Source organism: Ischnura elegans, chromosome 2, assembly GCF_921293095.1.
Source record: "Ischnura elegans chromosome 2, ioIscEleg1.1, whole genome shotgun sequence".
NCBI classification, from domain to species: Eukaryota; Metazoa; Arthropoda; class Insecta; order Odonata; family Coenagrionidae; genus Ischnura; species Ischnura elegans.
The window spans coordinates 11,597,617-11,618,591 of NC_060247.1; the positions used below are offsets into that span (position 1 = coordinate 11,597,617).

General features: G+C 38.6%; 1 protein-coding gene across 1 annotated transcript in view; it reads right to left on the reverse strand.

The window, feature by feature from the left end:
- LOC124153381 (inositol-trisphosphate 3-kinase B) overlaps positions 1-20,975 on the reverse strand; it is a 590,159-nt gene that overhangs the window by 567,813 nt on the left and 1,371 nt on the right. The gene's annotated exons all lie outside the window — the stretch shown is intronic.

Consider the following 20,975-nt stretch of genomic DNA (forward strand, 5'->3'; position numbering starts at 1 on the left):
GTTTGTTTGCAAATTTCCCAGAAAAAACTTCACATTCACACCATTTAACCCTATATAAACTGTGTTTTTTAAACAAAGAACTTTTATGAACAATAAAATAGAGCTCTATGAGGATTATTTTGTACTTCATGAACATTGATACCTGTTTCTTACGTCCTATTTCGTGCAAGAGTGCCGTGCTAGATAGAGCATTTTCGGCATTTGGAATATTTTGGAGTGGTAAGGAAAACGTAGCAACATGTTTCGTTGATGGTTATGACGTATTTAATTTTACTTTATTTTCAATCGGAGTATAACCCTAAGATCACCGTATAAATCTGCGGTACGCTATAATATTTAAACTAGCGAACTCTTTGTGATCATATTTCTCGTTGTTTGCGATCACATTTCATATTATTTCTTGTTCTTGTTTCATATTTCTATAAAGCTATAATACGTCGATTTCTGAATTTCTATAAAGCTTGACAGATATATATAGCTTTATAGAAATTCAGAAATCGACGTTATATCGTGTTTAAAACGACAATACAATAAAAATGTTATGTTAAGTCAGATTAGGCGTGATCTACAATATGAAGAGGTAGGTTAATTAAAATAGAGAGATGGAAATTATTCCACAAATTTATTCAAAAACGTACGACGCGTCGCGACGGGTCTCGACCGTGAGGTCTTTCTCAGGTACAATGTGAAATAATATGGTAACTGCTGTCAGTTATGTTTTCGATGTTCAGCCGCTGCTGGTAATCGACGTTTTGGCTGTTTATTTTATGTGTGGCGTTATTGTTTTATGTGACTATATTTTTGTTTTACTGTTTTGGGCGTGTAACTGCGGTTTTTGATCTTGAGCATTTTACGTGTGTGGGTTGTCTGTGTAGCTCCAAAGCGGTGTCAATAGAGTGTTTTGGGTTTTGTTGAGTGAATATTGGAATGATATTCCAATATCGTTAAGGCATTTTGTCATTGATTTTATTTTTAGGTTTTCGTGAATGTACGTGTTGAGGACGAACAAGGGGGCGCCCGTGATTGTCCTTAGTGTTTTATTTTGTGAGACTGTGAGTTTGTGTAAGTGAGTGTTTGCTATTGATCCCCAGGCAGGGTAACCATACGTGAGGAGCGGCCGTATTATGGCCGTGTATAGAATATTTTTTGTGTGTAGTCCCAGGTGGGTACTTTTTAATGGGGGAAAAATGGCTGCAGACGCACTTTTTGCCTATCTTTTGCTTTTTGCCTGCTGTCGTATTGGCGCTCCATGTGATCTTTTCGTCCAGTGTGACGCCCAATAACTTGGTAGTTTTACTGCGACTTATTCGGGTGTTTCCGTAGTAAAAGTGAAATAGTGGAAATCAGGAGCTGTAAATTTGTAGTTCGGATGAGTGGGCGTATAAGGTAGAGTAAAAAGATGAGGACACGAGTCGTTGGGTAGTGCACTTGGGGAATGGTATGCTAAGGAGTGGGGAGTGACCCATGAATGTTTGTTCGCTCATCACAGCCTTCTTGCACAATTTCCAATTTAGCAAGCGTGTCCAGTCTTCGGTCTTTCTTCTCTTTTACTTTTTTTTATATTATTTACACAATTTACCTCAGGTTACTATACTTTAAGAGCTAGGCTCTGAATCTTCGGGCGGCTGGTAGACGAACATCAGCCTCAGCGAAGGCGTGCAAGACTAGAGGTGTCGATGAGGGGGCTGAGGGTTTAATCTTTCCCTCGGACCGGACAGCGAAACTAGATAATCAATATCGGAGGCATCTGGGTGTCGGAGGCAAGGCCCGTAGGAGAGGATGGGAGATGACGCATCGGCTTGGCCTAAGATTCAGATTTATTCGTAAGTCAAGATATTTAAGCACAGCAAGAATAGGCATTTAATCACCAAATACATAACTGTCAATTGTTAATCACAATTACACATGTAGTACCTCATACATCACTAATATATAGTATAAATAAAATACGTATGCATAAAAATATGCTAAAATAATTACGCTGGGAGCTCCTAGAGACTCGGCGGCTACGTGCAGGGCTTGGATTGCTAAAGCAATTGAGCATGGAAATCTTTCAGAACGACACGGAGTAAACCATATTAGAGCCCCACCATCTCCAGGTCCGACAGAAACGATAAATTAAGATAGGTACTTTGTCGAATGGATAGGTAAGGGAATTCGTTTTCCACTTCGAACAAATAGAAGACTTGAAGAAATGGTAGGCAGAGGAGAAGGTTGGAGTTTCAGAACAGTCAGAAGTGTCCGAACATGCCCTGCCACACGCCTATTGATGCGGCTTGCGGGGTAGAATGTAGATATATATATGAAGACATTCCACATAGTTTCACAAACGCTGAGCATTGCCAAGCTCAAGTAAGCAGAGAATGGTGAATATCCGCGAACAACAGAAATCAGTTAGTGTGCTAAAGGAGAAATGGCGGAGCTGCAGAATACAAAAAACTTAGAATTTCAGCATTCTCTATTAATGAATGGTAATTCTAGCCTACTGCGAGTTCGAGCTCTCCAAATTACAATGGCTACGTTATTCTTAAAGAATGCTTGAAAATAAGACATCGCAAATTAGGATGAGGAGGGATATGGTGCGTGGTCACTTTAGATCCTGCTAAAATTAACCTAAAGAAGATGTATTCTTTTTCCTGACAACATAAATATTTTTAGAGAATAAAACAATGGCCAGTCGAAATATAGAAGACAAGTTGTAGAGATTGAAGATTTGTTTTTTTAGATTTACCCATGCAATAGCATCTGAGTTCACCTACGCAATGAGCATTTTGAGGTAGCTGACTGATTTGATAAGCTTCTTTTAAAAGATAAAATTAATTTTGAATTATAAAATCCTATAAAAATAAGGATTCACTCTGCATAATGAGATGGGAGATTGGCTACATTTCCCCCTGTAATTACATAGAACCATACTGCTTCATGCACACACTTTCCATCACAGTTGAAGCTGTTTCGACTTATCCTGGTTTCGGAGTATTCCAGTTTTGTATATATAAAGTGGCTATCCTGTTATTGAATTTTATTTTTTTCTCGTTGCATTGCAGTGAATAATTTTGAGCTCTCCGGGGAATTGATCCAAGAAATGATTCTCCATACTTTGTCCGGATGGCCATTACCAACGTTATAAAGGCTTACTCTGCAATCTATAAACCGTTGTGTAAGTGCCTACATTGCCGATTGGCCGATTCAAATTATCTTAGGCGAGTAGAGTTAGCGTCTCCCAATTGGTTGAGATATTCATGCTTATCTGTAACCATTAGTGTAGATCTCACATGTATAGTTAAAATAAAACCAGCATCGCGGATCGGCATCCTGTTTAAGATTATAATTTAAAACGCCACCAAAAAGGATATAGCGAGATGATTTGTTGAAGCGCCTGCAATCGAAATACTCAATGAATTAGAAAAAACTTGTTTTTGGTGCATTCATTCACAATTAGTTTTTACAACAGCTTTATTATCGACAATAATTGTCATTTTCAAGCTGAATCAAATCAATATGATCTAGGTTGGGTCTAAAATAATGAACCTATTGTTTAGATAGTAATTTCACTAAGAGAATCGTGATAAGTACCCACACGAACGTCGCTTGGATAACGCAAGAGGAAACATTGACAACTGCAAAGAAATGAATCAGCGGATCGAGGGAGAGGCGATTGGATCGCCCCCATTGAGGCTGCTCAAAACAAAGGGACAGCGGAGTGACAGCGAAGCAAATTGTTGACATGCACGCAATAAAGCTAGTCATCCGGATAGAGAGCAGAGTGCCGCGTTAAAAACCGTTTTTAGAAGAAATTAAACATAGCAAAGAAGATTAAAAAAAAGAATTGAGGGGCTGAGGGGCCGAGGGGTACACGCGATTTTTTTTCTAAACATAGTTAGTGACTGAAATTGGGTAAAGAAAAATATCGAGAGAAACGAGACATTCAGTAATGGATTTGATTTTTCGCTCGATGTCAGCACGGAAGAGAGACTCAATCGCATCCCTAGGCCACCAAGTTTTTTGCATATTTTTTACATCAATTCTGTACCTAACTCTGTTTATAAAAATCACTAGTAACCCTAGGCTTCTCACCCCCCCTATTGTTCCATCGGATCATGGGTGAGTTGGAGCACGTCTATTATTGAAGATCCATAAAAGGGAGAGCGGATTTAACCGCCAGACAATGATACTACAGAACAAGCTGTTGAAGCGTTGGAGATCATCGAAATTCTCACTATGATAGTATACAAAGAGCCATTTTTCATAACACATTGTTTGTGTAGAGATAACGAGAATAGGGTAATTCCTTCATCAAAGAAAACGAAAGGCATTGATTGCGATTCGTTACCCACCATTAGTGTATTCAAAATATACAAATTATTTGGTTTTAGAAATCCCAGTTCAGGCGATGGTCAATAGTCAATTTTAACCTCATTTGGAAAAGGCCAGATTGGCGCCCATGCGATGCCACTCCACGTGGCGTCACAGGGACCTAGTTTCCATACGAGTAAATAGGAGTTGTACATCGTCTGAGATTGCCAATGCATGCATGAGGCACAGAGCTCAGGGAAACATCTCTTAATAATCACCGATTATATGCCTATGGCCGGAAAGGTTCCTTCGTTTGATAAGGTAATAATAATCCTTATTTAAGCCAAGCGCTACCTACTAGCAGGGTACTCTGCTACCTGCTAGCAGCCTGCATCGCAGCGGCCCTCAATATCCTCGCCCAGAGGTCACCTCACATCCGGCAGCGGGAACCAGGGTGACGTCACGCGGGCTTTTCCCAGCATTCATACTTAGCCGTCGCGTTTTCGCGCGCTTGAAATTTTTCACTTTTCATTTAATCGCAAAAATATAGATGTCGTCATTCAAAAGCTAAAAGTGTGAAGTTCGTACTCCAGGAGTAATAATAATCTTTCGACTTTGGCAATAAAAAAATAATCGGAAACCGCCCTATTACGAGGATGAAAATGAAAGGAGTGAATCATGGGATCGGGGGGGGGGGGAATTGGGTGCGCGGTCATTTTTGAGGCCTTTAAAACGAAGAGCGGTCACAGTTTGGTCTCATACGAGGGCTCTCGAGGAGCGGACGGAAGAGAGCGCGGATTAGATTGGTGCGTGGGGTGAGAGGCCTTTGATGGGCGGAAAGATGATTGAAAGGACGCCAGCGTAGCAGTTTGCAGCGGCGTGGGAGGTGGAGTGAGTTCGCAGGGAGCGCTGGGAAGCCTACAGGTGGCGATGGAGTGCGCCTGAGTCCACAAGAGCCAGCCAGCGGCGCAACAGGTGGAGGGAGAACAGCCCCGGATAAGATACGTCGCGTCGTGCCGGTTTCCATGGATACGTGTCAACAGAATGCGTTGCGAGGGGTAGAGAATGGGAGTTTGGTTGACTTGTTGTATGGAGGCCTAAGAGGCCAATAGGGTGCTTTCCTATTTATTTTTTTATTGCCTAAATCGAAAGATTATTACTCCTGGAGCACGCATTTCACGCTTTTAGATTTTAAATGACGGTATATAATTTTCGCGATTAAATGAAAAGTGAAAAATTTCAAAAACGCGACGGCTAACTATGAATGCTGGGAATACCCCATGTGACGTCATTCTGGTTCCTGCTGTCACCGTGTGAGGTTACCTTGGGGCGAGGGTATGTGCGCTGCTGCGATGCAGGCTGCTACCAGGTAGCAGAGTAGGTACCCTGCTAGCAGATAGATCTTGGCTTAAATAAGGATTATTAATACCTTATAAAACGAAGGAAACTTTCCGACTTATGGCAGTTTTAATAGGTGATTGTTAAGAGATGTTTCCCTGAGCTCTGTGCCTCATGCATGCATTCTCAGACGATGTAAAACTCCTATCTACTAGTATAATAAACTAGGTCCCTGTCATGTCACGTGGAGTGGCATCGCATGGGCGCCAATCTGGCCTTTTTCAAGTGAGGTTAAAATTGACCGTTCAGGCATTCGCGCAATTCCACGCCATTTTAGAAATTAATGCAGCTCTAACCTGCGCAATTCCGTGCCCCGTGTAAAACGGCCTTTATGAAACCCTTTGCCCGGTGAATAATTTAATTATTAATTCCACTGAGCTTCCTCGCACCACGGCTTCCTATTCACTTGAAATGGAGTCTGGTTTACACAAAACAAAAAATATTGCCATCAACTTATGGAAGAAAAAAACCTCCTGGCATTTCCGCAAAGAAGCTGCTCATTTACTTTCGGAAGCGATGACGCGGCAAAAAACCTGAAGAACCTCCCCTCCCCCTCCCTCCCCCGAGGCTCCTTTGAGAGGGATCCCATTGTTTCGGAGGCGAAGACAAAAGGCGCGGAGGTGGGCGTGGCACAGCCTCTCTCCGATGCGAGAGGAGAAAACAGAAGAAACGCGACAGGCGCTTTCTTTCAGTCGCAGACCGATGGGAGAGGAAGGAAAGCACCCAGCCCCGGAGGCTGGGCAATGCCTCTTTTGCCAACTCCGGGAGTGGAGATTCCTTAACTTGAAGACGCCCAAGTGAGTAATGCAACCACAAATTTTAAAAAAATTGCAGTGACGATTTACAGGCAGTGAGGATCGAATCATTATAATGGCCAGAGTAGTTGCTACTGTCGAGATGTATATAGAAAAGATGTCACGATCAAAAAGAGAGGAATGATGGGATGTAATGAGATTAATGTTTCATAATAGAAGCTAATATCTATTGAGACGGCATATTACAATAATCAGTACCTCAATTTCCTTTTATCTCTGCAGTTCATTATTACCATTTTCGTAATCAGTGTACATGGATAGCCCATTATTGTAGGTGTATTCATATTCACTCAAAAAGCACTTACCCAGACAAACGCCGTTCTTAAATGAGGCAAACATCAGTTAGCCTTGAAGATGGACGAGGCAAATTCCCTCACAATAAATGCGTTATGCTTGTACTTGGAATAATGATGTTTTTCAATAAATGAGACTCGATCGGCACGCCACCTACGCGGATTCTCAAGCTTCAATTGTTTAGCTCGGAGTGAGTTGTATCCTTACCCTACCGCCGGACAGTTGAACTCACCACGGTGTCTAAATCAATGGGTTTAATACACCACAAAATGCCCAATAAAACCACGAGCAAAAAAGTAATGACATATTAGAGAACCCCTTTGAGCTTGCGTATTTAAGTGTGGAAAACGGTTCCACTGGACCGAATTATAGGTATGGCCACTGTCGCCGTAAAACAAAGATAAAAATGTTTCAACCAGAAAATTAGGACATGCAAGATAGATTTTTCACAGAAAAACCCATTGGGATGACGGAGCCCACAATCAGCGAAACCATAATTAAATATATGGGACGCAATCGGAAGATTATTCTGTAATGAGAATAATAAACCGTCGATTCTTTCGTTGGATCAGTTTCAGAGGCAGTGGCGTAACTAAGGGGGGGATGAGGGGACTTATCCCCCCCACAGCCTCAGAGAAGTCAAAAAAATATTTAAAAATCTTGTCTGGATTTTATATATAATAACTGCGTCCGCTTAAATTTGAATTTTATACGCCAAAATGATGCAAAATGCATATTCAGGCATGTTATTTTTCAAAATTTTTCCTGATCTCCCTGTTTCCTGGGGGACTAGCCCCCACTAAACCCCCCAAAGCCCGATCATCCCCCCCAAAGCACATTGCTAGTTACGCCACTGTTCCGAGGGTCTTTTGGCATAAACTGAGGCATTTCCATTTTGACGCCATGGACGGCACCCTCCAAGTGCGAATAACACCTCATTGGGAGGGCGTCCAATGAGAGACGCCCGGGGAGAGGGATGAGTGAACTTCTCAAGGGAGAGGAGATCCCCTCTAAGGAGATGGGCGCGCAGATGAGGTCCGGGCGGGGGTGGCAGAATCGATTTACGGGCCCTTGTCTCTCAATCTCCTCCCCTGGGCAGGCAGCAACTCAAGGTCACGCACCCAGGTGCCACAGACACCCTCAGAGGCCCTCAAACCACGAATGCAAACCCCTCCGAAGTCCGTGGAGGCAAGGGTGATCCCCAGAGAGATTAAAAACCCGCTCGCCGCTGAGAGGAACGGAAACAATGATAACAGGTGATAACACCGTTCAATTTCACGCCACAAATTTCATGCCCTGATATCTTTATGGCGATGTGGATGGGGTATCGCGTTATCCATCCATATGAGTCGTTATCATAAAATAAACAAAAGGTAAATACATCGCAGATGTTTCACCTGCCACGTCCAATTACATGCGTGATGATCTCCATCATCCAATTAAGTCTCATATATTATTTAAGGGCCACAAATGCAAACTTGTTAAATATTAAAGCAGTACCGCCCACAGGGGTGATTTTTGACACAAGCTCCGTCATCAACACATATGTACGGTGACAACAAATTTTAAGACAGTTTGAAAAATACAAAAGCGTGAATCTCTATAGAAAAATCATTATTTTTACTGCAGCAAAAATGCTAATATGTCGGTAGAATTATGTCACAGTAATTTCTATAATTACAAATGAAATATAAATGATAAATAAAGGTTTAATATACGCAAAGTAGAATAAACTAGTACTCCGGATTGGCACGCTATCAAATTTCATGATGAAGGCAATGCTGCGGGTGGGGGAAAGGTTCGAAGGTTATTGTTTTCTGAAGCTAACTGAAAAAGAATTAGATGAATGAAATGGCAATTGGTTAATTTACTCCAACACGAAATCGCAATTTGTTCAGAGGATTCCGAAGATGGCTGATGAAATGGAAGATACAAAGAAAAGCATCTTCCCCATTCAGCCGTCTCGTTGTAAGTTTCAAACAGGAAAACGCGAAAGAAGTTTCCACCCACTTTCCATGAGTTGGTGACGTCATTAGAGTTTTCATTCGTCCACTCTATCAGGAACAGTATGAGAAAGAATTGGCTAGTGAAAGTGCGAAGAGAAACGCGAGCCAGGCAACGACCGAAGCATGAGACGGACGAGGTGAGGGGGCGCGGTGACACGCTGGACGTAAGTTCGTGACGTCATCAAAATACATTTCAATCTAAGTACTCTGAAAATTAGGCAACACTGACGTACCCGAATCATCGAAAATGCCGGATAACTGTAAATTGTAAAGGAAAGAAATACAAATCGATAAATGAATTTGCACACTACTACTTTGGGATTAAATGTCGACTTTCAGGCAGGCTATTACTCCAGCATTGAACGTTTTCGTCGCGCGCCTCCCAACTTTATTTCCTTGCATTACATCGTTTTCCTTTCCCAATTCAGCGGATCCTAATATCACAACTGCATCCAGATATGATAAGAATGCTCACCTACATACCAAATGTCGGCAAAATGCTAACTTTTCATAGAAAAATCTTTTATTTAAGAATGATGAAATTATTTTAGCCGATAAGTAATGGTGAGCACGGAACGCCGGATTATTGGAAGAGTCGCATTTTTGCAGGGCAGTGTTGCGAAGATTATACTGTATGATTAAAAGCGTCTATTTGTCAAAGTGAATCAAATAGCTGGAGAAGTGGGCGATGGATAACTACAGGTCTACATTCTGAAGATTCAAGCGTGATTTTTTCCGTATTGTAACAAACACTTGCAATTCTTCACAATTATAAAATTAATTACGACCTAATATCGCCGCAAAAAAGGCAGAACGCTGAACTTTAAGTATTTGTATGAAATTCTGCCGAATCTTCATAGGGTCGTGTCATAGGTATATCATTTTACTCATTGTTTATTCGACTACAACAATATATCAATAAACATTATTTAAACATAAACGTGTAGCTTCTACGGTCGAAGGAGTGAAGAAGAACACGCGAAAAAAATATGAGAACGGCGAAAAGGTCGTCTTCTTTATCTCGTCACGGGCAAAATATTTGATCGGTGCATTTCATTATTTTTTTAATAGACAGAACAACATCGACGCATTACGAATAGCTTTTTAGAATTTAATTTTACCCTTTCTTTGATTTTTTAAGTGGCCGAAAGGTATATTTCAATTTCCAAGGAGTAGAAAAGAAAATGAATATAACCGTTAGGTATGCTATATGCAAAAAAAATTAATAAACTTTTCATGTAAGGAAATGATTGTATTGCTCCTCTTTCTTAAAATATACCACTAAAACGAAAATTGCCCCGCGGAAAACCTTAACCAAAACGACGGTTTTTTTAGCAGGTTTCAATGCTACTACCTAATGAAACCTTGGTTGTAATAAATTTTATAGTCGTGGGAAACTGCAAGTGCTTAGCTCAATAAGTACTGGTCTCTTTACTTCTGAAACTCATCCATCTCAATCGACTGCAAGTAAATATTTGATGAAAAAGCCCATTTTCTATTGAGATTTAATTATTTCTTTTACTATTTCATAAGTTGAGTACCCTTCGAAATTAAAAAAAGGAGTAAGACATATCAGACATTGGAGGGAATATAATTCGTGGTGATAAGTATTCGAGGGTTAGTAACGAACACTAAAAGCAGCGTTCAGTATCATGCATCCCTGAAGGTCATGGACGGCTTTAAAGAGTTATGTGAGAGCTTGAATTATCCGCAGCCCCACGAGCCGCGCATAAATCGATACGGAAATACGACACCAGGGAGCTGGGAGGGTTATTCATTCCCCATATCATATTCCCAGGCGTGACATTACTCACAGGAGGGAATACCCTCTCCCAATACATTACTCATTTCCACCGCAAGGAATTCCAACGTTTATATTTTGAGTTATCCGTATCATTTCCATTTGAAGGGATTTTTATTTCGAGAGGGCATGGATCTCAACTTTATCATTCGCGGCGATTGCAATCGCCTCCATCAAGGAAAGATTATTTTTCCTTTAGCAGTTAAAAATCCCAGACTGCAATTGTTATCGCTTGGCAAAGACTTGAGAACTGATTTATCGTAAAGGAAATTCGATGAGGAATTAAAGTTTTATATAAAAACATAACAGCGATTCAATCCTTCTGACAAGTTTTATGGCCAAAGAACTCAATCAATTTCGATGGAACAACGTAATTTCGTACAATACGAGAACACAATTAAGTTATTTCTAGGTGAAACTAGAACAAAAAAGTGGTTTTTTAATGACTCACGCAATTACCACGTTGAACTTATTAACCCATACATTTTTTCCAACTGAAAACTTGGAGATAACAAATCAATGCTATTTTAGCGCCTTCATCTCACACTGTCATAATTTATAGACTACCCAATTGGTTTTTCGAGAATTAAAAATTCTTTACATTTTTCGCATTGATCATACCACATTCGGTATCTTCTTCGCTTCACCGATTGATTTCACTGATCCAAGATTGAAAATTTTAAAATTCCACCGATTTCCAAACGTTATACCATGCATACCAAAAAGTCAATAAGACTTCACCACTAATTTGGTTGCGTTTGAAGAACAATACATTTCTACGTGACATATTATACTTGGATGTAACCCTGTATATTTTGAAGAGATAATACTGGTATTTAAGGGTCTTCCAACGCGATTAGATCACACTTTTTTATGTGGTATCAATGGCTGCATCTGTAATATATGTATCTGTATATATCACTATGGACGTTGATTACTTCAGGACCGGAATTCTTAGGACAGAATAACTCCTAGGAATGGAAAAGTTCAAAAGAGCTCATAATCCAAATTCGCTTGAAATACCAAAAGATGCTAACTTTTACAATAACCCAATAACATGTCAAGAAACAGATTCTCGCAATATCATAATGAATATCGCGAGCGGATATAAAGGTATATACATCTCACTATTTTTTCTTAAGCCACCATAGCATTCATAGACAATAACTATTATGAACGGTTGTATATCATCGCAAAGCATCATTGAAAAAATATTGGTTAAATAACATGCTAAAAAAATTATAAATGGTTTCCGTAAAATAATATTTCACTTTCCGTTTCAATGAACAGCAATTGATGAAGCATACAGGAGTGTAGGCAAAGCGTAGCGAAGCACAAAATTCAAATAATTTTGCATCACCCAATGAATGATTTCACATCAGCGAATCATTAAATTCGCAGATTAGAAGCAATGGCTTGGCACGATTTGACAATTTGAATGCCAGATCTGTCATTCCAAGTTCTGCATGCATGTTTTTCTTATTAAACTCGAGAAATTCATGATCATTTCTTCCGACAGAGTCAAGTCAAGGTCAAAAAATAATAATAAAAATGCAAAAATCGTTGCCGTTAAAGAGAGATATTATCGGAAAATAAAAAAATCAGGCGACAATCACACCACTGGTTGTAGCCACGGGGGTTGAATAAAACAGGTAAGGAGGAAGAAGTGGATGGATGGGGAAGTAAAGGAGGGACTTTTAATGAGCGATATCGTTTTCACTGCGAGCGATATCGTATAGTACGAAAAGGGCGGAAGAGTGCAGAAAAATAGCCCCGAGATATACGCTTGGGTCCATCGCATGGATTTCACGAGCGAAAGGGGGATGAAAAAAATGAAAAATAATGCACGACAAATATTCACAGAAGATTAATTTTTTATTCTTGCTATTTCGATATTCACTAGCTCAATGAAAAGTAATTTTAATGAATTCAATTCAGATTACTATTAATAAATAATGGTGTTTAGTTCTTGCAGAGATGATAATCCAAAACAGTAAATAGCAATAAAATCAATTCAATTGAAAAGAATCTGATAGATATAAAAACCAATATTTGGAGTACCTGATTTTAAAATATACTTCCACACTGAAGTCACCTATCAGATACTATGATCACTGAAGTTTGAATAATACTTACTCAGCCACATAAAAGCTTTTGCAATCAATTATACTATAATATTACTCTTGTTCAATCCTAATTTTTCCAAGGCGTCGAATTCGATTTGACAAACTCGTTTTCAACTGAATTTATTTTCTAAATCATGGAATGCATTAAATTCTACCTTGAGCATAAAAACGCAGCCATATCCAAGAAAAATAAAGCGATTATTGATAGGATAAAATGTCACCGTAGTGAGGCATTGGATTATAAAATTCGCGAGTCGAGTCCTCGTTTTCCTTTATACGTTTAAAGAAAACTGCCATCACATGTTATGTCTTAATATTAAAAGAAATATAGCTTACAATTAATGCTAATTTACCAGTGGAATTTAACTTTGATTGATAATGTTCCTAAGAGTTCCTATCAACATTGGCATTGATATCTTTCATGAATCAAATATTATCTTAGTCTCTTTAGAGATTTACTCCCTTGGTACAAAACGTTTCGACGCTTTGGTTTCATCATCAGATGACATCAAAGTTTAGAAGCATTTGGTGCCCAGAATAGTAATGTTGCGCCTTTTAGACGAACCTACTTTGAGAGCTTTGAAGCAATCAACCCAGAAAACGTTTGTTTTTCTCGGGTGCCTGGATTTCTTTTGATATGGGTCTTAACTTAGATTTTACGTTTTAACCGTAACAATCCAAAGTATATCGTAACTCTGATCTTAACCTCCATTTCCAACCAAGGACTTCTCCAAGCTGTTCTATTATTTTTGGACAACATGTAATAAACCAACTCGTGGCACGCAGAAGAAACGGCAGTCGATGAATCGCATAACGTAAGGCGTATCACTCTCATTTTTATTCACAATGTATAGCTTGATGAAAACTTACGCTATCGTATTGAAATTTCCTCATTACATAAAAATTATTTTCAGCCTTAACTTGATCCATAGAGTAAGTAATATATATAAATATATATAGAGTAAGTATAATATACTTACTCTATGCTTGATCATAGAATAGGGTAGTTTCCTTCATCAAAGAAAACGAAAGGCATTGATTGCGATTCGTTGCCCACCATCAGTGTATTCAAAATATACAAATTATTTGGTTTTAGAAATCCCAGTTTAGACGAATGGCAATGGTCAATTTTAACCTCATTTGAAAAAGGCCAGATTGGCGCCTATGCGATGCCACTCCACGTGACGTCATAGGGACCTAGTTTGTATACGAGTAGATAGAAGTTTTACATCGACTGAGATAACCAATGTATGCATGAGGCACAGAGCTCAGGGAAACATCTCTTTATAATCACCAATTAAAACTGCCTATGGTCGGAAAGGATCCTTCGTTTGATAAGGTATTAATAATCCTTATTTAAGCCATGCGCTACCTGCTAGCACGGCACTCAGTTACCTGCTAGCAGCCTGCATCGTATCAGCGCTCAAAGCCTCGCCCCAAGGTCACCTCACAATGCGGCAGCGGGAAGCAGACTGAAGTCACACGGGATTTTCCCAGAATTCATACTTAGCCGTCGCGTTTTCGCGCGCTTGAAAATTTTCACTTTTCATTTAATCGCGAAAAATAGATATCGTCATTTAAAAATCTAAGAGCGTGAAATGCTTACTTCAGGAGTAATAATCTTTCGATTTTGGCAAAAGAAATAATAATAGGAAACTACCCTATTCAAAAAAAATAAATTGAGAAAATTTTAGGAAAATACTTGAGTTTGAGATTCCGGAAATTAGTGAATAGAATCCAACTTATTAATTTAAGAATACAGCAAAATTTTTAAACGAGCTATATATTGTGAAACAAAAGCCCCATCCGGCGGGAGCGATTCTCTTGTGGTCGGAAGCTACCACGCCCACCCCAAGTCGTATCTGAGTGCACGACCCTATTCGTGAGGGTGGAGGGACTCTTTTCTAGAGGACTGTGACGTCGGGATCCCTCCAATAACATAAACTTCCTTGAAAACTCAATTTGGCATTGCCCCTCTTTATTGCACGTATTCTCTCTTAAACATTCATTTTAAAAATATCCTTCTTTTTACCAACAACACATAGCAACGTTTTTTTAAACAAAAAATTAACAATCTAGAACATCAACACATATATAAATTAATGCAATAAAATACCCATGTAACGAAAAAATTCAAATAAATAAAGTTAAATAAAATAATAAAAATATATAGTTGGACACGGGACGACGTTGTGTGGACATCGATGGCGCGGCATCGGCCTAAAGGGTGCAGAATGGTGTGCGAATGTTTTTTTTCCTCCACCACAGGCAATGGTAAGCACGGTGGCAGGCTGATTACGTCACGATCGCCCCCACCCCTCATTCTATCCACTGCAAACCCCATTCCAAGCCTTCCGTCGCTCAATCACCTTCCCTCCAATTATTCACTCCAAGATGACGTCACGGCATCCACGACCTCATTCACTTCACTCGTGCCATTTGTGACATCGGTCAGCCTTTGTGAACGACTAAAGTTTACCAACTGACTGCGATATCAACATTTGCCATTGATATTTTTCACAAACCAAATATTATCTCAGTCTCCCCTTGTAGAAAAAGGAAGCAAATCTCAAAAGACAACGAATAGGTGTAATCATCATATATCTGGATAAAAACAAAGCGCCGAAGCATTAGTGGCGACAAAATACATCTGAGAAAGGAGGACAAGTACTAACTGTTTCATCCATGAAATTCCAAATACGCATAGTTGAGCCGAATAACTTCGAACCAATCTAAAATATCGTTCTAGAGCGCTTGATATAAATTCTCAGCCTTGAATAGTTTTCAAATGATACATTTTGGTCACCGGTTTCACTACACTACGGTTACACTATGCAATCTTATGAAGATAATAAAAAATACATTTAAACCGTTTGCGAGCTGAAATTAAAGTAGTTGTGGAAAATTTCCAGCACCTTTAATTTACTAATGCGCAATAATTCAATCAAATTAAGCCTCAAACAACGGCCCATGTGGAATGCGAATTTTATTTTCCTACATTGTGTTTCTACAAAGATAAGCCGGAGGATTTAACCATCTAAGTCCAGTATACTAGAAATGAGTATGTTTTCAAATGCAAACGGCATCAAATTAATTAATATGGAAGCACCATTTTTTTAAATGCATCCAAAGCGGCTGCAGCCAAATACGGAAGTCTTCAAATTACTAGAAGCAGGTGGTGAAAGCAGTAATTCGCTAGTAGACAAAAGTATGTGTCTCCAAACTTTGGGCTCTCTGAAGTTACTGCACTTCTCGGTTCTACATAAAAATCATGATCTGCCAATTAACGCAAAGTGAGTTATGCAGAGTCGAACAGATTTTCCACAAACTTCGCGAACGCACTACAGCTCTAGCTCAAAAACATTAAAAACATCCTGCTTTTTGGTATTTAAGATGCTCGGATTAATACCAATCTATAAATAACGCACCAGCAGGGAATTTAGCCAACCTACATCACTGATGACGGTTCGATCAATCGAACGCATACTGCCTGTTGAGCCGCCCATCTAGAATAGTGGCTACAACGGCCCCAACGTGCAACCCCGCCTTTATTTTTAGCACTTCGTCGCTTCGGTAAAAGCACTCTTCTCCTCCGCCGCCAAAGCCATGGCTCTCGAAAACGTTTTATTTATTAAACGCACTCACAGCCCTCAAACTGACAAGCCATTTGCGTCGATCAATAAGTCCGAACCATCTTTCGCGGTCGGCCAGAAAGAGCTCCTCATCTTCCTAACACCCAAGTGCACCCGACCCTACCCTGCAACCCCTGAGCCCCTGACTACGAAATTGCATAATATCAGATCCGAGGAGCTGAAATCATACTTGCACAAATGTTCTCGCACTAAAATTGAGTTTGCTTCTTGAAGAATTTCAGGCGAGCACACATACATGTACAAAGATACTGGGATTAAAGGAGAGTACCTGCATTGTCATTGAATTATGTAAGTAGTAAAACTCTTCCAGGTGGACTATAAAATTATAAATCATACAATTCCTAAAACAGGGAAATATACAGGCCATAGTGTTAATAAAATCACAAAATGAAATATTGATTATCAAGTGGATACTAAGGATGGATATAATTGGGCAATTATAACCAAAATCTTCCAAACAGCCATTAATAATCATTCAGTAAGAATTTGAATTTCTAGAATCACAAAATTGAAGTAGTTCTAATGCCAAGATATCCAAAGCTTAAGGGGAATTCCAATTTTTAAAATAGAGGTTTAAATGGTTAACTACGTTCACGAACGCTTCGAGGCTCTGCTTCGAGAAATTCTGGCTGATTGACGCAGACGGTAAATCAAGCGAGTCATTCAAAGCCAAGCAACATATGGAAACCAATCCAAAAACGAAAGTAAAAATTGAGATAAATGAAATTTTTTTCGCGAAAACGACGCGTCAGAAATTTAACCGCTCGGTACGATCACGTCTTCTTTATTGCACCAATATGATTGGGATTTGAAAGATTTCATCTATATGGTATTGATAAAAACCTGCAGGCCATCTCTTTAGCGAGATATATCAATTGGACAATACAGAGCATTAATAAAAATGTATTCCAATAAAACTTGATGACACGGATGTAAATTCATAAGATATATGTGCCCAGGTCCACAATAAACATCCTCAGGAATCAGATCTACAATGTATTGGTAGTTTACAATTTCACCGATTAAGCATACGATCACTGGATAAAATGGGGTGCAAGCGAGTTCGCTTTCTTTGTGGAAGGTGCATGAAGATAATATCTAATAGAGCGTTGCGAGCAAGGGCGAGCGTCTATAAACCGAAATGCATGGGATGGAGCCTAATTGGAATTATTGCATCGGGGAGGATTTCCGAACATGGCAAAGTGGCCTTACCTCAATGAATTTCCATAGAAAGAACCATAGCATTGTCAAAAACATCAAACATTTTCATGAATTTTATGATACATAAATTATATTAAACAATAGTTAAATTTGCACGATATGAAAGGAGAATAATTCGTCTCTTTCCATCTTTCGGCCCACCACTAACGCATCCAGTTAGAGGCAAATCCAAAACTTAAAGAGAGAGTGGCGCTCAGAGTTGCAGACACACTAGAGTTCAACTCCGGTTCAACTATGCTGAGCGCCACACAGTATTTCCGTTCCACCAATTTCCTTCTAAGTATTTTCCGTTTGCATCACGAACCATTCAAGGGGGAGGGAACCTTTATGGTTTTCCTTTTTTGCTTGACGAAAATGAATCTAGTGATACGGAAAATTAGCTGAGCGTGCAACTATTGACCGCTCATAATCTGTTCATCCATCGTATACAAATTCATAAATTAAACTGTGGATAATGATAGGAATAAATTGTGGCGTATACTTGACTTTAATTAATTTTAAGACTCCTTATTCATAATCTATCGCTATAACTTCCACTAAAGAGTACCTAAGTATGACCATCAAATACAAAATAACAATATAGCTCTTAATAAACTATGTATTCTTCATCAAGAAGAAATTATCAATTGATAACATATTTCCATAGGTCAATTATGTTTTCAGATGATTCTTGAATTCTCTTTTTTTACTCCATTTCTAATCCTGAATAGAGCAAATAGTATATACATATAATATAATAATAATAATAATCATTACAAAAAGACAAAATATTATCAAAATAGTAGCGACGTTTTGTTAAAACCTTATATGTATTTCTTTTCCAACAGTGATGTGCATTATTTGCTTATGTTGCATAAATTATGGACGGTTAAAAATTAAATTAGAGACAACGGTTTATATTTTATGAAATTAATTCATATCAAAATGGCTACTCTGTCAAACTTATTGCGCATAATTTGAAACCTCAAATACAATATCGACAAATTTCACAGCATAAGTTATGTTCTTGATCAGCACAGTTATTTATGCATCAACGTTACAGGAGTCCTCAATCCAAATATGTTATACAATGGATTCTGGAGCAATCTTTCATCTCAAATTCCAACCGTAAATTCAATAAAACCATCCTCAAAGGATGAATATTTTATACGACCTTACATTTCTGCAAGATAATAGATACCATATACCGTTAGATCTAAACTGGAAGATCACGCATAATAAATTAATATAAATAATTTTAATACACATTGTCCCAACATTTATAGTAGCAAAAAATTTCAAAGAGAGTGTGATTCGAAACCAGGGTAATCGTTCAGATGCAAAAATATTTTATACATGCATAAATATTTAAAAAGAGCCTGGGGAAGACAAAAATAGTGTTGCGGGGCAGAGCAATGATTTACAATGGTCATCGAGAGGGCAGGCATGAATATTTTCAGTGGTTCCTCATATGAAATGTGCGTCATGGAATCGATAAGTGAAGGGTGGGCAGCGAATTGACTCGCTTTTGATTGCATCCTTTCACTCAAATCCGATTATTCAATAAAAAAAAACATCCTGCTTCATGGATAAATTCATCCGAACTTTTTCGAAAAGGTTTCCATTTTTTTTTAAAATCTGAATTTAAATTGCAAAGTTACAATTTGATGGACTTCGCAACCATTTTTTGTCATTTTAATTTGTGTATGCAACAAATTGACAAGGGAAGAAAATGTCCATATCTTTCCAAAACAGCGGATACAGGAATATTTGATTAAGAAAATCACTCCTTGATCAGAAAAATATTACCTATTGAACTGATGCCACGCCCACTTCGCACCCTTAATTCTGAATAAATGAAACGCCACCCACACAATGGTAAAAATACACTTCCCACTTCAGCTCTGTTTTTAATATTCAATTTTTTCGTTTTCAAGAAAGCACTGGAACATCAAGCACTGTATTGGTAGAACTGCATAAAGGAGAATCATTGAATAACTTAATGTTTTATCTCAATAAGTCAATAAAAAAATAACTCATTAAATCTGTTGAATCGGTTTTTAATGTTTTACATTTTAATAGCTAGTTCAAAATTTTCACCAGCGTTTTCGGTCGCGTCCTCAGATTTTGTATTATCTTTTTACGACAAGAGAACTTTCACAAATCAAAGTCTCTCGGTTGTAGATCTCGGCAGGATTTCATCAAAGACTGAGGTCGACGTCATATCAGATGGAGAGACTAACACAGGTGTGAACGGAGGGACATATATGATGGAGGCATACATAAATGATGACATGCGTAAGTTGAAACGCGTAGTGAATCCATGAATTAATACATAAATGTTGATTGAATATCGCTTAAAAAGGTAAACTCCACTCTCCAAATCAGCGCTGTAAGGTACGCGAAGATGAAGTACAAGCAATAAATAAACGAGGTAAGCAACTTTCAATTTTCATCGAATCATCGCTGAAGCCCAGCCAACAATGAAACCTGTCTACCCTCCAAGGAAATCACACTGCACTTCACATAATCATTGCAGCAGAAACGATGCAGGTAAGCATAGTGCTGACACTAATCTTATATCTTCAAAGCATGCATTAACAACTAATGACAATATGAGGAGCAAATGGAAGTATGTACGATATTCATTTATGTAACTGACTTCGTAAAAATAAGTTCGAAGTTGAATAAAAGTTTCTTTCTGCCGTTTAATCAAAGCACAAAAACATCAAAAGAAAAAAATACTGCTCTTTTTTACACTTCTCTGAAATCACAACCTGTTGCTAACAAAAGCTATCAAGGTAACAGGGGAAAGCATATCTTTTCTAAAACTTATTGCATGAGCAATAACGAGACAGGGAGCAACGTGCAAAGTCGTAATGATTAACTTTAGCAACAGTTTTCTTAGTAAACAACACTTGAAAAGGATAGTAAAACTCTCCTTCATTCAACGACAGCTTTAAAAAAATAAAACAGCTATAACGACAAAAATATTTTCTTTCGTCCACTAAAACCACAGTACGCTGCCGAAAAGCGAAATAAATGTTAACATGGAATTCTCGCTTTAACAATTAAAAGATGAATGATAACGAGATAGAGAATAAGGTGTCGTAAAGTGTTCGCTATAGCATCAGTTTTCATCGAAGCAAAACGTCAGTGAGACAAAAAAACCTTCTATGAAAGATCATGGAAATCACAGTGCAGAGTAATATTGGCCTCTCTCAAACAACAGCCCCGTTACAAGTACTTATGAGACCTTTTCCAAACATTTACCAACGAGAAACGACAGGATACTAAACAAAACTTCGCCTACAGTACGTATTTAAGTAAATTAGCCAATCACAAAGAAGAAACCTATCCAGAAAACAGTTCTAGAAACCTACGCC